General features: G+C 33.5%; 1 protein-coding gene across 1 annotated transcript in view; it reads left to right on the top strand.

The window, feature by feature from the left end:
• Positions 1 to 12530, top strand: part of LOC126882292 (bleomycin hydrolase) — a 101822-nt gene extending 89292 nt beyond the window's left edge. Inside the window, exon 9 of the mRNA XM_050647155.1 lies at positions 4475 to 12530. The gene's annotated coding sequence lies outside the window, so the exon portion shown is untranslated. The remainder of the gene's footprint in view (positions 1 to 4474) is intronic.
• The last annotated feature ends 4428 nt before the right edge of the window (positions 12531 to 16958 follow it).

Below are 16958 nucleotides of genomic sequence, written 5' to 3'. Positions count from 1 at the left end.
CAAATGTACAAACAAGCATAATATATTTGGGAAATGTACAGATAGAAAGGGTTGATAAATACAAAAACCTAGGAACCTGGATTCCAGACAATAATGATCAAATATGCTATATATACTGTTATGTTCTACTTTAACTATTTATTTAGATTGATTGGCAAACTCTTAATTCAATTAATTATTCAATTACTTTAATCACTTCCTATGTAAAACAAAAACTAAATTCAAATTAAATATTCCAATAAATTTTTTTCTCAGGGCTAATTCTGTATTTGATACAATACCTATGATTTGTGGCTTCTAGTATTTCTAGTTGCTTACTTCTTCCAGGGTGGAACAGGGAAATTAAAAACATTCAATATCATATAAATGTAATATATTATTCATTTACCAAATAAGCCGTGTACATATGATTTAAAAATACTAAATTCAACTTTGTTGCAACAATTTCTTACTTAATAAATCACACTTTAATTCTGATATCTCTTTGTTTTAACAAAAAAAATTATTTACATACATAAATTATTATTTTCTCATACTAAATTTAATAAATTTTACTTTTATTCATTTGAATTGAATTCTTAAATTTGAAATTACTAACTGCGTTATAGTAATGTTCAATAAGCAAATATGGTTCTGATATAAACAAATTCTCTCCCTTCCGACAAATGATTTGACTAACCTTTTTGTTTCTTCACTTCCTCTTTTTCCGGATTGCGTGGTTCTCGGTTCTCCCAACGTACTCTCTGGATGTTGCGAAAAGGTCCCTCTCGTCCAAAACTGCTTCCCAAAACAACACACAGGAACTTGCTCGAATTCTCTTACTCAATTTTCTCCTTGCTCAATATCTTGTGCAAATAGATATCAATCAGATACCCGTTCTAGACAAAACAAAGGAATCTCCCTCGGACCAGGAAAACTAACTTTTCAACCGGTCGACAATTCACACTATACACTGATTTCTCACTTATGAAAATTGGACTTCTCTCATCAGATAACCATTATACAGTGGCCCTTTCTTCTCTCGCAAATTCAGACTCCAACTTTCTTATCCCTTCTACCGATCTTTTCCACGCAATCAAAAACAAGCCTCTCTCAAAACCTTTCCTACCCATTTCTTAAGAACCAAATATTTTTCTATATAACTTTCCAATTTGTCAAATTTTAAGAAATATCATAATTAGTGTTTTCCTACAGACTACTTTTACTTCTAAAAACTAAAACAAAATGTTTACCATCATTAACCTTCCCGGAAACATTTTAAAAACATTATTGTTCTCGCCAAACCGATATGTCCACTTTCTAAACCCCGAATTGTTTATTAGTGTACCAATTCATTTCGTCGAATCATTATCACTAATCATTTTCACTTTCCCGAAACACTGTCTAATAGCTAAATTAGATTGGAATGAGAATCTATGATCTAATGGTCTTTGATATAAATTTAATTTTCTTTTTAAATGATGAACTATAATTTTATTGAATTAAAAAAAAACAATTCTACAACAATATATATAAGAACCTATACATATGCTACAGTCATTTGAGATGTGGTTTTACAGAGGGATGCTTAGAATAGCATGGACACAAAAGAAAACGAACAGGGAAGTATTGCGAGAAATGAGCAAAGAATGCGAAATAATAAACAATAAATGTAAGAAGGTATCCCAATATCTGGGACACGTAATGAGGGGACAGCGATATAAAATGCTATGACTGATCATTCAGGGAAATATATGAGGATGGAGGGGTGTATGAAGAAGGAGAATGTCATGATCGAATAATTTAAGGGACTGGTTTAAATGCAGTTCTATAGAACTCTATAGAGTAAAGTCAGTGATGATATCCAACCTCCGATTGGGAGACGGCTCTTAAAGGAGAAGATTGTCGGGTCTGCTTTTATTGTATTTTTAAAGTATTCAAAAATTCCTACTATAACTGAGCGACGAAACTGTAAATGATCTATTTTATCAGCACTAACCCTATGCAATTGTCAGGCATTTTGTTCTACTAGATCCACTATGTGGCTTATTACGGTAAAATATAATTTCTTGTCACGGATATTTTCATCTGCCGATCTGCGCCACCCATGTTTTCATTATACTGTTTTATAATAAATCATGTATGGGTTAATCCAAGCCAAGTGATCCAAAGGTGGTTGCTTGACTATTTTTAATATTTTTTATTTTTCTATCTTTTAAACTTTAGTCTATAGAGAGTAAAATTATTTTGCCGATGTCGTCCAGTTTTGTTTAAACGTATCGATCATTTTCACGGAAAACATTTCGCTCGTTAGCCAATATTTTCACTGAGGTTTGTCCTAGAACAATAAATCAAAAACCAAACTTTTTAGAAAAGTGCCTATGCTCTAAAAAACGACCTATAGCATTATTTAATTTCAAACTACCTTTAAGGCTTTAAATGAACCTCAAAGTATGAAAAGGTAAACAGATAAAATGCCATTTTTAGCATTTTTTTTAACAGCATAAGGCAAGCCGATAATGGTTTGTAATTTTTTTCTGGAAAATTCGTACATACGTACATACTTTAAATAAAAAAAAAAAAGTTTGAGACTTAAGTAAATTTTTTCTAAAAAAATCTCAAAAATGTAATTTTTTGAAAAATTGTAAAGTTTGATCCCTTATATCTCTGACGGGCACGCATGAAAAAATTGAAATTTGGAGTTGTAGACTTAATTAATTTGAGCGTTTGCGGGCAGGGTAATTAAAATTTAAATAAACTCTTTAATGAAATAAAAATTAATGTATTTTCACCAGATTTCACAATGAATACAAATTTATACAAGGTGGGCCAAAGAAAAGAGTCCACCTCGATATTTGGCAATAGTTACCTATTAGATTTTAAGGGAATGCCGAAACAAGTCAATTTTTATTTTTAAATTGCAATTTTTTTATATGTATTTCATACTAGTGAAGTCGTCATCTGGGCGTGATGACGTAATCGATGATTTTTAAATGGAAACAGGGGTCGTATGTTATCTCATTTGAAAGAGTGTTCAAGTCTCTGTTCAGTAATATAAACAATAATATTATTATTTATACAGGGTGGCCAAAAAAATATTTTTTTAATTAAATTAATTGTCGCAAAAAGAAAAATGTATGTAATGTATTTAACTCAAAATACATTGTACTGCTGTGAGAAAATAGAAAAAATGTTTATTTCCCAAATAAACATTTCTATTCGCTTAAATTAAATCACAAACAGCCTCCCACCTACTTCTTGACAGTTAGAACATTTAATTTAAGCGAAAAGCAATGTTTATTTGCCAAATAATAATTTTTGTCTATTTTATGACAGCAATAAAATGTATTTTTTGAGTTAAGTAAATTACATACATTCTTCTTTTTGTGTCAATTAATTTAATTCAACAATAATTTTTTTGGCCACCCTGTATAAATAATGATATTATTGTTTATATTACTGAACAGAGACTTGAACACTCTTTCAAATGAGATAACATACTACCCCTGTTTCCATTTAAAAATCATCGATTACGTCATCACGCCCAGCTGGATGACTTCACTAGTATGAAATACATATAAAAAAATTGAAATTTAAAAATAAAAATCGACCTGTTTCGGCATTCCCTTAAAATCTAATAACTGCCAAATATCAAGGTGAACTCTTTTCTTTGGTCCACCCTGTATAAATTTGTATTCATTGTGAAATCTGGTGAAAATAGATTAATTTTTATTTCATTAGACAGTTTATTTTAATTTTAATTACCCTGCCCGCAAACGCTCAAATTTTGACCATTTTTTGAGGCCTGTAACTCCTATATGACGTAAGTCTACAACTCCAAATTTTTACTTATTAGTCTACTTGCTAGGGGACATTCAGCCAAATTTCAATTTTTTTCAAGCTTGTCCATCAGATAAGGGGTCAACCTTGGAAATTTTTCAAAAAATTACATTTTTGAGATTTTTTTTTTTAATTTAGTCAAGTCTCAAAGCTCAAACTTTTTTTATTTAAAGTATGTACGTATGTCTTTTTCAGAGAAAAATTACAAACCATCATCGGCTTGATTTATTCTGTTAAAAAAATGCTGAAAATGGAATTTTATCAGTTTGCCTTTTCAAACTTTGAGGTTCATTTAAGGCCTTACGGGTAGTTTGAAATTAAATAATGCTATAGGCCGTTTTTTAGAGCATACTTTGCTAAAACGTTTGGTTTTTGATTTATTGTTCTAGGACAAACCTCAGTGAAAATATTGGCTAAAGCGCGAAGCCATGTTTTCCGTGAAAATGATCGATACGCTTTAACAAAAATGGCCGTCGTCGGCAAAATAAATTTTTTAAAAATAAAATGAATGCAATTTTGTACTCTCTATAGACTGAAGTTTAAAAGGTAGAAAAATTAAAAATGGTCGAGCAACTTAATTTATATTGGATCACTTGGCATGGATTGACCCGTAATGGCCCGTGTCTGTCTCTAATATCGAATTTTTTTGTTTCAGATTATTTGGATGCCCTCATTTATATTATATTTTTTACTTTAGATAATAACCTGAGGTCGGTGTTGTCTCAGTTACCATTTTTTCTTTATTATGTATTTTTGAAGTTGTAAATAATTAACAAGACTGTTTAATATCATTTTTACGTAGTGTACTTAACCTGTTTGCAGATTAATAGCTTTTTTACCTGGTTTGATAACGATTTGTGTGGAATCTTGCCGATAAACATTGTGGTAAAATGTATAAGAAAGGAGCTTCAAATATAGTGTCTATTGCAACATGTTTTAGAAGGTTTGAGGATAGGGAGACAAAATAACTAATCAGCATTTCACATTAAGAATAGAACATTACGGAGATAGCCTCATGTATTTCTTATAAACGATAGAAGCGCGCTGATGCCATGCCGTACTCGATAGAATGAATCGCATATCGGCAGTCGAGTAGTCACCCATGCCCGAGAGGTTTGGCAACACTGATCTTCATAAGCGCAATGTTCTATTCTTAACGTGGAACACTGTATAGGTAGATTTGATTACAGATTAAATTATATACTATATTAGTAAATAAAATATAATACATTAAGAGCACACAGTAGCGATCAACAGGTAGCAACAAACGCGGTCCAAGATTGCGAAAGCTCTGCGAACTTTCAAAAGTGAGGCAACAGTGCGTCGGTAATTCGACACTGACAGTGACGTTTATACACTGCGCGTCATAGAAAACGGTCACCCCAAAAAATGGGTCATTTTTAATGTCTAGTATCTCCTAAACCTGTTGTCCGATTTACGTAATTTTTTTAATCTGTTATAGCCATATTCCTTAACAATATCGCTGTAATAATATTGTTGCTAATGAGGTAAATTTTCATTGTATACCGGGTGTACGAATCAAACTGTGTTTTTTTCTCAAAGTTCGCAACACCCTGTGGAATATTCTAGCATTTATCAAATAGTGAAATTAAAACCCAACTAAAGCCTCAGGTTTTCTTAACATTTTGTTTTTTGGTTCATTCGCTTATGTTGGATAATACAAAAGTTAGGTACTTGAACAACTAGCCATGTTCTTCATCGGTACAGAGTGTTTCTAAATAAGTGCGACAAACTTTAAGAAGTAATTCTGCATTAAAAAATAATGACAGTTTGCATTATAATCGTATGTTCGCGCAAATGCTTCTTTTTCGAGATACGAGATGTTGAATTCTTTCTTACAAACTGGCGATTTATTTATTGCTTGAAAACTGGTTGAGATAAGCAAATGAAATTTGGTGGGTTTTAAGACGTAGTTATTGCACATTTTTTGACATACAATTAAGTATTTTATATTCATCATTGGCGTGCATACGGGTAATATGATCGGTCATATTAACCGTATGCGCGCCAATGGTGAATATAAAATTTTTAATTGAATGTTAAAAAATGCGCAATAACTATCTCTTAAATAAATCGGTCAGATTCTATGAACAAATTCAACATCCCGTATCTCGGAAACGACGCATTTGCGGGCATATGTTTATAAAGCGAACAGTCATTATTTTTTGATACAGAATTACCAATTAAAGTTTGTCGCACTTATTTAGAAACACCCTGTACTGACGAAAAACATGGCTAGTTGTTAAAGTGCCTAACTTTTGTATTATCCAACATAAGCAAATGAATCAAAAAACGGAATGCTAAGAAAACCTGAGGCTATAGTTGGGTCTTAATTTCAGTAATTTATAAATACTAGAATATTCCACAGGGTGTTGCGAACTTTGAGAAAAAAACACAGTTTGATTCGTACACTCGGTATACAATGAAAATTTACCTGTTTAGGAACAATATTATTACAGCGATATTGTTAAGGAATATGGCTATAACATATTAAATAAATACGTAAATCGGACAACAGGTTTAGGAGATACTAGACATTAAAAATGAGCAATTTTTTGGGGTGTCCGTTTTCTATGACGCGCAGTGTACTATCAAAAACAATAATTTTTATACACATAGGCGCGAAATGTTGCCAAGTCAGTGACGTTCGATTTCTTGTTATAAAAAAATCGATTTTTAGTAGTTCCAATGTGACACAAATTCTAGGCACGGGATAAAAAAGTTTATTTGAAGAAAGTGTATTTTTTTGTCTTTCTTAATGGCGGTACTTTTTTCAATATTTTATTTAGTTATAGAGTAATTTCCACATACTAACATATTTCTGAAATTGGGCTCTGTACCGCCATTCTTTATTATATTACGAATATGTGTGCCAAATATCTCGACAAAGTATTCAAAATTAGAGCCGCAATCTTGGAACGCGTTTGTTGCTACCTGTTGATCGCTACTGTTTGCTTTTAAACGGTATATAATATGAAGGCAACATGAAAAGTTCTTGCTGTTAGCTTCGATTAGCTCTGTCTCAGGTGTAGGTAAGTTTTATCTTAATGTAAATTGTACAATGAGAAATTTAGCAGGGACAAATGAAAGATAATACTAAAGAGTTATATTTATTAAATGTAAGGAAACCAAATAAATGTAAAAATATACTTGTCTAATACAGAGATACTGTCACATTTGTAGGAGAGGCTAAACGTATTTTTTACATTGAGATAACTGTTGACTAGTGGAAACAGTAATGATGTCGGATATAGTGTTAGCAGCTAGAAATGTAGCGTGCCACATCGACAATCGACTGTTTTTAACCTTCTTTAACTTCTACACTACTTTATGTGTTCCTAGCTTAGTTTTTAAAGTATCATTATAGTATACTTTAGAAAAATCGATTTATTATCGGCGCCTTCTGACGATTGGGAAGATAGTATGCATTATACATATTTTTATATGTTAGCAAATAATATAAGATCTGTAAAAGAACACAATGATTTGTATAATAGTGTTATAAAGTATAATGAAGCTGATTTTACAGCAAGGTATATGTATATACCATTATTTATCTGAATGACGAGAAATGCATTTTTAATTATTTTTAGATATCAACTAAAACTGTGCTGGTTCAATAACTGGCAATTCAATTTCATAACATAACCCTACAAAGCTTACTATGACAATCTTCCTTAACAGACCAAACTCTGATAATGTGTCGACGGTTAAACTGCAAAACCTCGTAAGTCGATTTTTGGTCCATTACTACTTTTATACTTTGTTGGTTTATACTTTTACATATCTTTTAATCTACGAAAGCTTGTAAGTATTTAATATTTAAATTTAATGGTACTAGCGACATCTACAAAAACCTCATAAGTAAGATTTTAAGTTACAAAACCTCGTAAACTGCATTTTTATGAGACAAAACCTCGTAAGTTTAATGATAGTTTTAAGATTTTAAATAACAAAACCTCGTAACTGTTTGACAAAAAAAAACAATATTACTGAATTTTACTTAATGGTAATGGAATCGTTACCTAAAACGAAACCTACACACACAAAACGAATAAATTGAATCTTAATAAAGGAGCCAAAATGTTTTTCGTCTCTCCTCTAAAGTTACATAAAACTGACTTACGAGGTTTTGCAGTTTAACCGTTGGTGTACTAATACGATGTTGCCACTTATATATTGTCGGTTTGTAAACCAATAGTGTTTTTTTAGAATGGTACAACTCGTTTGAAAAATAATCATTGATCGTTTTTTAGAATGGTGCAACTGGCCATTAGCAATGGCGAGAACAATATCATTTACATCAATATATATGAATTTAATTTTTAAATCCCATTTAAAGCAGATTATTAAAGTTAAAAATAAATTAACCAAAATATACATACATTCTATATTGTATGAAGTTTGAATGAAGCGTGGGCATAGAGATATTAAGTATATTAACCCTTTCAGCTCCGCTTTAATATTTCCAACCTTAGCTCCTGTGTATCGTCAGAAATAATTTCGTTTGAATACTTACGTATCATGGACGCACTTACGCGTCCACTGCACTAATCTATAGTCATATTTGGACGCGCGTACGCGTCACCAGAGCTGAAAGGGTTAACACAATTCATTTAAAAGAAAATATTAAAGTAGTACTACATAGTGCTGTCGCCAGGGCCTCCTTTATTGAACGAAAATTCTACTTTAAATACCAAAAGACATACTCCAACTTTAATAAGGTTGAAGTGAATATTTCACATTGACTATCGAAAATACCAACACAAACAAATTTTGTAGCTAGTTTATACTACATGCAAGTTAGTAGATGTGGTATAAATAAGGGGGTATATACAAAAATATTATATTGTACAACAAGAGAGAAAAAAGACATATTTCTCACGAGCATAGAAGTTTGTTGGCACGAGCCGAGGCACGATGCGAGTGCCGCAAATCAAGCGAGAGAGAAATGTGTCATTTTCTCTCGTGTTGTACACTGTACTTTTTCTATAGATGCGTTTTTGTCAAGAGTTCAAACTTCAAAATTAAATAATTTAGGTGCTTTTAGGTATATTATATGCCTAAATTGAAATAAAAATACATATACATATACACGTAGGTATTTAATATTCTTAATATTTATATACTTTATTTATTTAAAATTATAATTCACAGATGAACAGTCTTAAAATGTAATTTTTGATAAGTTTTGACAAGTTTGAACACATTTTATTTGACAAAAATAATTGTGTTTGTATTGTGCATGTTACCATGGAAATGGCGATCATATATATGTAAACCGGCGGTGAACCCGTGAGAAAAAATATTTCTCACTGCATCCCCGACTTTTCTCACTGCCTGAGAAATTGTTCATTTTGAATGTATGTAAGTAGTGAGAGAAGTTGCACATTGTATAGCATCCATAGAAAAATAAACAAGAATTGAACTGAAATAATTGAAAATTTAAATTGAAGAATCGACGTTATTCATTTTCTATGAGATGGAAGCAGTGTTATGATTAAGGTGCGATAATCGAATAAGAGTGAAAAGTTGTTCTGTTGATCAGTACATGAAGTGCTCTTAAGATATGGTTACTGATATACATAACAAATTTTTAAATGTTTTAAACGACTTTTGTCTCCCTTTCCCGATTTAGACTCGCGTACCTGAAAATTTTAATTGTGCCATAGACTTAAAAATAATTTTGCTGTTTTTCGTTGAATTTATTTATGTTTACAATAGTAGTACAAACAGTAAAGTCTGATAGTTCTAGCTGTAATTTTAGTCTCTAATAGTAATGCCTGTAGCATTTTGAATAGCAGTTTTGGCAAAGAATACAGTCAGTTTTAATGGTGTGTCCCAACAATCATGCAGGAAGTAATTTTCTAGTGGTTAAAATTGTACAATTTACAATTTTTTTTATTAATAATGCTATTAAGGGCATGGGCGCAAAATGTCGCCTGTCAAAATGTTCAATGTGTTTTAAATGAACGTATTCATTTGTTTCGAATCTTGAGAAAACTAATAAATGTTTTTGAAAAATTTAAACCCAGAATGAAAGATTACATTATTACTGAGGGCCGAAAGTACCTAAAAACTTCTGTAATGTTTATTTTAATAAGTTACAGGGGTGAAAATAAAGAAGACAATTTAGTGTGATTTTTAATTGCAAATATTTCATTCAAAAGAAAGTTTTTATTTATTCTACGGGACTTTCGGCCCTCGGTAATAACGTAATTAACTTAATAAACATTATGCGTTTAAATTTTTTAAAAATGCTTATTAGTTTTCTCAGGATCCGAAAAAAAATGAATACATTTAAAACGCATTGAACATTTTGACAGGCGACATTTTGCACCTTTCCCCTTGATCTAGAAATGATTATTGTTGCTAATTATGTATTTTTTTCGAAAAATTTGCCGCCGATTATACTATAATCCATTCAACGAACTCTCTTTGGTGAATTAGGTATAATGACCATAATATGGAGACGGCATATCTTTTGTTGTGTAACATTATGCTAAGATGGCGACCACAAAGCTCCGTCCTCAAAATGGATGGAGATGGCCAGATTAGTTGACAAATCGATGCCTCAGAAGCCAATCGGTGTAAGTCAATAAGTGTTTAAAATGAGATACTAACATGTTTCTGACAATAGTTGCAGAAGTATAAGTGTAGTTATTAAAAACAAATAAACTGTCTTTATTTATCATACTATGGGTAACATATTCGTAAATACAAACAAGGAAATAATATTATATATAATAATAAGTGATATATCTCAAGTCATTTTTAGGGAGAATGTGACTTACACTATTTGGCTTCTGAGGCATACAAATATTGTTTTTCGTACGTAACTGTCATTTGTCAATTTTATTGTTACAGTAGTTGTCAACAGCCATTTGACGTCTTAACACTGAAGGGAACAGAAGACATATTTTTCCTTCTTAATACCTTATTCTGAGAATACTTGCGAATATAAAAAATATTACTACATGTAAAAAGTTACGACATAGAATTTGATACAGAACACAAATTTTTAAAGTGAAACTTCAGGTCGTACTCAAATAACTTCTGTAAGGATGAAGGTGAAAATATGCCTTAACGTCATAAAGAGCTTCTGAAAATGTTCAATTCTTGACAATCCTGGCCAATTGATGTTCCTGGAGGCATAGAAAAGCACCGACGAACGTATTATTTGTATTGAACGTATTAAATGTATTGAACATCTTATAAATAAAAAAACAGACCTTGTTGTAATCAAGATTGTTGAGATAAAATTAATATTTACAACAATAGAACGAACATGATGAACGTCCTAAGAGAGAGAGAGAGAGAGAGAGAGAGAGAGAGAGAGAGAGAGAGAGAGAGAGAGAGAGAGAGATGTACAACATAGGTTACTGGTTGAAAAATATGTCTCTGAGACTCTTACCTGTAGTATAGGGATGTCTTAACACTATTGGTTCAAAAAGCTTTTTCAAATGCTACTAACAATTTATTGATGAGAAAATACAAAATTGAGCATAACTAGGAGACAACTAATAAAAAGAAAACATAGATATAAAACAAATGGATCTAACACTAGATCATACATATAAACAAAACTACTAACTACAAGTACTTAGTAGTTAAAGGCTTTTGATTGTCTATGTGCACTATTTGTCTATCAAAAACTCAATGGTATGCAGGTGCCGGCTGTGGAGGTGCGGCAACGTTGGCTGGGTCCGGCTCCAAAAGCAGTACAAACTTCTAGACATTTATTTAGACAAAAAGGCACTATTGAAACTCGTAATGGATTGCTCTTTTAGCAATCATGCACAATCATTGTGAGAGCACATGGAGTGAATTGTACAAGGAAATTTTTATGAACTCGTGAGACACTGCCAAACAGAGCTGTTTGCCTTGTCTTTATTTTCTCTTTTGAGTGGAGTCGGTTGACTCTTTTAAGGGAGGTTGCGTCTACTTCTTACATTTTTTAGAGTACGGCAACAGAGATGTTGCTTGTTGATCGTCTAAACTCAGAAAAGGGCGGGGTTCCCTGTACTCGAAAGTCTTTCCAAAACACATGTCGTTTAGATACGCATTATATCACTAAGCACTGCTGGTCTCTTATATTTAAAATGTTGACAGTGTTGCAGTCAAAGATAGAGTTAAATATATTACAGAAATAAAAATATTTTTAATAGTTTTACATGTTTGAAATATTTTTCGAAAAAAGATCTTGCTCTTTTTAATTCGTCTTCACAGTTGAGGTGTTCACACTTGAAGTTAAATGATATTGTGACATTTTTTTTTTATAAAAATGGCAAATCGTACCTACAACACCATCATTAATTTTAATATTGTTGACAACAAAATTGTTACCATGGAACCATGTAAACCACATTTTTAACAGCTGTATTTGAACTGTTTAAATCTTGCTTGAATTTTGGGACACCCTTTATTTTCACATAATTCCTAGTATATTACAACTTCGTAAAAACATGATATTATAAACTATTCGAATATACGTATTTATTTTTATTAACAAACGCACAAATTTATATTTACTATTAAGCAGAGATACAAAAATGTTGTAAGTTGCTTATACTATTGTTTATTTATATTTGTGACTTTTCTTGTATATTTTACTGCTTATAAATACCTATATTATTCGTAACTGTTGTTGAAAGTTAAATAAAATAAACATGAGGAGGTGCACTTTTTAATGTGTAATTTATTTTTCTTGTTCCTTTTCGTATGAACAATTGAGAGAAGAACCATGATACAAAGAATAAAGATATGATACATGATACAAAGAATACAGATTATTTATTTAATATCACCAGTGCCGAATGAACGATGGGCTCCCTTGCTATTTAGTCCCCGGCCCCAAAAAATACTTAATCCGGTGCTTAATATCACATTCCTCGTAAAAAAAATAATAAAAACATTTAAACTGACGAAATTAAAGCAGTCCATCCTTGTATTTTAAGAACACCACTTTTCACTGACGTCACTGCGCAGAACAGGCGAGATTTGTCACGCTGTTGACCATATCTTCGTTCTCATCGTATCATGGAGAAGAACTAAGGTCAGGCAAACCGATGAAGATATTTGTTGCCGATTTTTATTCAAAAGCATGTAATGAAAACTGAATTATATTTAATTTATATAAAAAGACTCTCTCTATAACGAACACGGATATTACGATACGAGGTTTCGCTTATAACGAGGTACACTAGATGTCCCATGAAATTCCTATTGAACTATAACACCTCTATAACGAGGAATATTTGTTTATAACGAGGTAAAATGAAATCGAAGAAATGTTTCTTTACCTGTTTTTGGCGTGGTGGGCCATAAATAAATACCATAACTGCCTATATACAGGAATGCCCAACATCTGTGTGCTTATTGAGACCAGTACTGTAATAAATTCCACCGCCGGTAATAAACTTCTTCCTTGTTTATCTATCGACCGATATTGACTATTGTAGGAAATTTACAATGGCCAAATTTCATTGTTGAGGTCGACCATCCACACCTAATAAACTACGTAAGAGTCATCAAAACATTTCAGTGGTGGTGGTATGCACAATATTAATGTCTGATATAACGAGATCCGCTGATAACGAGGTAATTAGTCCGCCATTTCAGTTCTCCTTATAAAGGGTGTCTACTGTATAAGCAAAGAGATGACCTTGCTCTTAAGGTGCAATACCTAAATTTGTGCGTAGGCAAATCCTCTACAGAGCCTAGAAGAGAAAAACCTATTGACCCCTTTAATAGAGTTAATAGTATGTTAATTCCAAACTCAGTGATTTACTTTTTTAAACCAATAGAAACTACTGGACCAAGTTTCAATCAAGCCTTTAGAATCTTTCCTTTAAGTAAAAACATTCTTGGAAAAATAAGATCTGCTATAGTTTGTTTCTAAACCAAGAGGAGTAAACTAAAAAACAGATTCACACCCAAGAAAGTCACTAGAAAAATCACCAAATACACCTTTTTTGGTTGATCATGTCGGCCTTCGACGGTAATCCATAAATATATTATAGTAATACGTCGCTAAAAACAACTTTTTTATATAAAAGCAGACTCATCATCATCATCAATGGCGCTACAACCTTCGTGAGTCTGCCGCGTTTACTATTATCTTCCGTGTTTATCGGTCCTGTGCCACTAATTCCCATTGTCGCACTCTCATTTTCTCTAGATTTTCTTTGACTGTATCTTTCCACTTTTTCTAGGCCGCCTTACAGACCTTCCTCCATCTGGGCTTTCCCAGAACACATTGTTTATAAGGCGATTGTCGTTACTGCGTATCACATGCCCTGCCCATCTGAGTCTATTGGCCTTTATATATCTGACTAGATTTTATTTTCCGAATAGAGACTCTAGCTGGTTACTGTATCTGCTCCTCCATTCGTTTGTCACGCTGCCTCTGCAAGGGCCATATATCATTCGAAGGATTTTACGTTCCCACACCAGCAATTTATTTACTTTTCTTTTTGTTAGCGTCCATGTTTCGCTTCCATACGCGACTGCTGGTCGTATTATGGTCTTATATATCTGGATTTTGGCACCTCATGAAAGAAGTTTTGACTTCATCAGATGTTGCATTGCAAAGAAAGATCTGTTTCCTGCCATTATCCTCATTTCAACTTCTCGCTCTAATTCGTTGTCATTTGTGATTGTTGCTCCTAGATATTTGAATTCTTTATCCACTTCGAAGTTGTGATCGTTTATAGTAATAAAAAAAAATGAATAACCATTTTCAATTTCGTTGCAAAACGAAAATACAGCTGAACCATATTCCAGTCCAATCAGAGAGTGCTGCAAGCACCTCTACCGGTTTCGAAACTTATTAGTCTCTCATCAGGAGGCACATATGCTGCTCTCCCTGATCCAACCAAAACAAACCCCAGCGTGCAGTCCCGAATTGCAACGAACGAAATGGCATAGATGCCCTAGCGGCAACTGCTAGCAAAAGACTAAGTTTTCACTCTAATGGCATATAGCATATCCCACCAGAATGAAAACAATGGGAACCTTCTCTGGTTACACCTCCGAGGCTTCTACAATTTGCAAGCCATACGGATGCTGAGACTAAGGAAGATGAGGGAATTCTACAATTTACAATTCACGTCCCATCTGCTCAGCGCGGTAAAGTTCCAACGAGACTGGTTCCCTTCATACTCCACACAGAGTAAATGTAAATAAAAAATGAATACCCATTTTCAATTTCGTTGCAAAACGAAAATACAGCTGAACCATATTCCAGTCCAATCAGAGAGTGCTGCAAGCACCTCTACCGGTTTCGAAACTTATTAGTCTCTCATCAGGAGGCACATATGCTGCTCTCCCTGATCCAACCAAAACAAACCCCAGCGTGCAGTCCCGAATTGCAACGAACGAAATGGCATAGATGCCCTAGCGGCAACTGCTAGCAAAAGACTAAGTTTTCACTCTAATGGCATATAGCATATCCCACCAGAATGAAAACAATGGGAACCTTCTCTGGTTACACCTCCGAGGCTTCTACAATTTGCAAGCCATACGGATGCTGAGACTAAGGAAGATGAGGGAATTCTACAATTTACAATTCACGTCCCATCTGCTCAGCGCGGTAAAGTTCCAACGAGACTGGTTCCCTTCATACTCCACACAGAGTAAATGTAAATAAAAAATGAATAACCATTTTCAATTTCGTTGCAAAACGAAAATACAGCTGAACCATATTCCAGTCCATTAGAGTCCAGTCTATATGCCATTAGAGTGAAAACTTAGTCTTTTGCTAGCAGTTGCTGCTAGGGCATCTATGCCATTTCGTTCGTTGCAATTCGGGACTGCACGCTGGGGTTTGTTTTGGTTGGATCAGGGAGAACAGCATATGTGCCTCCTGATGAGAGACTAATAAGTTTCGAAACCGGTAGAGGTGCTTGCAGCACTCTCTGATTGGACTGGAATATGGTTCAGCTGTATTTTCGTTTTGCAACGAAATTGAAAATGGTTATTCATTTTTTATTTACATTTACTCTGTGTGGAGTATGAAGGGAACCAGTCTCGTTGGAACTTTACCGCGCTGAGCAGATGGGACGTGAATTGTAAATTGTAGAATTCCCTCATCTTCCTTAGTCTCAGCATCCGTATGGCTTGCAAATTGTAGAAGCCTCGGAGGTGTAACCAGAGAAGGTTCCCATTGTTTTCATTCTGGTGGGATATGCTATATGTCATTAGAGTGAAAACTTAGTCTTCTGTTTATAGTAATGTTTTGCCTTATTCGCCGTCGTTCTTGTTTTGAGACGACCATGTATTTTGTTTTATCTTCATTTATTTTTAGACCGATGTTTAATGCAGCTTCTTCAAATCTCGAGAAAATATTCTTAATTTCTAATGTTGATTGTGCTACTGCGTCTACGTCATCGGCAAAGGCGAGTATGATTTTTGCTCCCCAAGCAGTTATGTCTGGTTTGATTTTTGGATATATTTTTGCATGACATATTCTAAGGCCAGATTAAACAACAATGGGGACAACGGATCTCCCTGTCTCAGTCCACAATTAACGCAGAAAGCATTTGATATTTTCCTCCTATTCTAACTTGTGCAAAGGAGTTACACACATTTGTGTTACCGCAGCTAGTTTCTTGGGTACGCCGAGCTCGATCATTGCCTTCCTTAATGTTGCACGATTAATTGAATCATAAGCCTGTTTGAAGTCTATAAAGATCTGATGCACGTCCTGATCATATTTCCAATACTTTTCAAGCATTTGTCTTATTGTACCAACACAATAACCAACAAAATCAATAAACTAACAACTTTATCAGATGAACAACAAGGATTCAGATCTGGAAGATCCTGCGTAGACGCCGTATTTGTACTGAGACAAATCACAGAAAAGGCCATTGGGCATTGAGTACAATAAACCAGCATATCTATGTTTATAGACCTGACAAAATCTTTCGATCGCATCCAAGTCGAAGACGTCTTAAGGCGGGTATACACATGCGCTCTGCTCGGTATGCGAGCCGCTCGCGCGCAGCATATTTGTTAGATTAGTACGTGTTTTCAAGTGGCACACAAACGGCTCGCACACGGCGCACCACGATCTAACTTCTGTCGGCTTTTCAACAAATGCTTTGATGGTTCGC

The sequence above is a fragment of the Diabrotica virgifera genome, chromosome 3 (assembly GCF_917563875.1).
Source record: "Diabrotica virgifera virgifera chromosome 3, PGI_DIABVI_V3a".
Classification (NCBI taxonomy): Eukaryota; Metazoa; Arthropoda; class Insecta; order Coleoptera; family Chrysomelidae; genus Diabrotica; species Diabrotica virgifera.
This window is presented reverse-complemented; position numbering and strand designations above follow the sequence as displayed.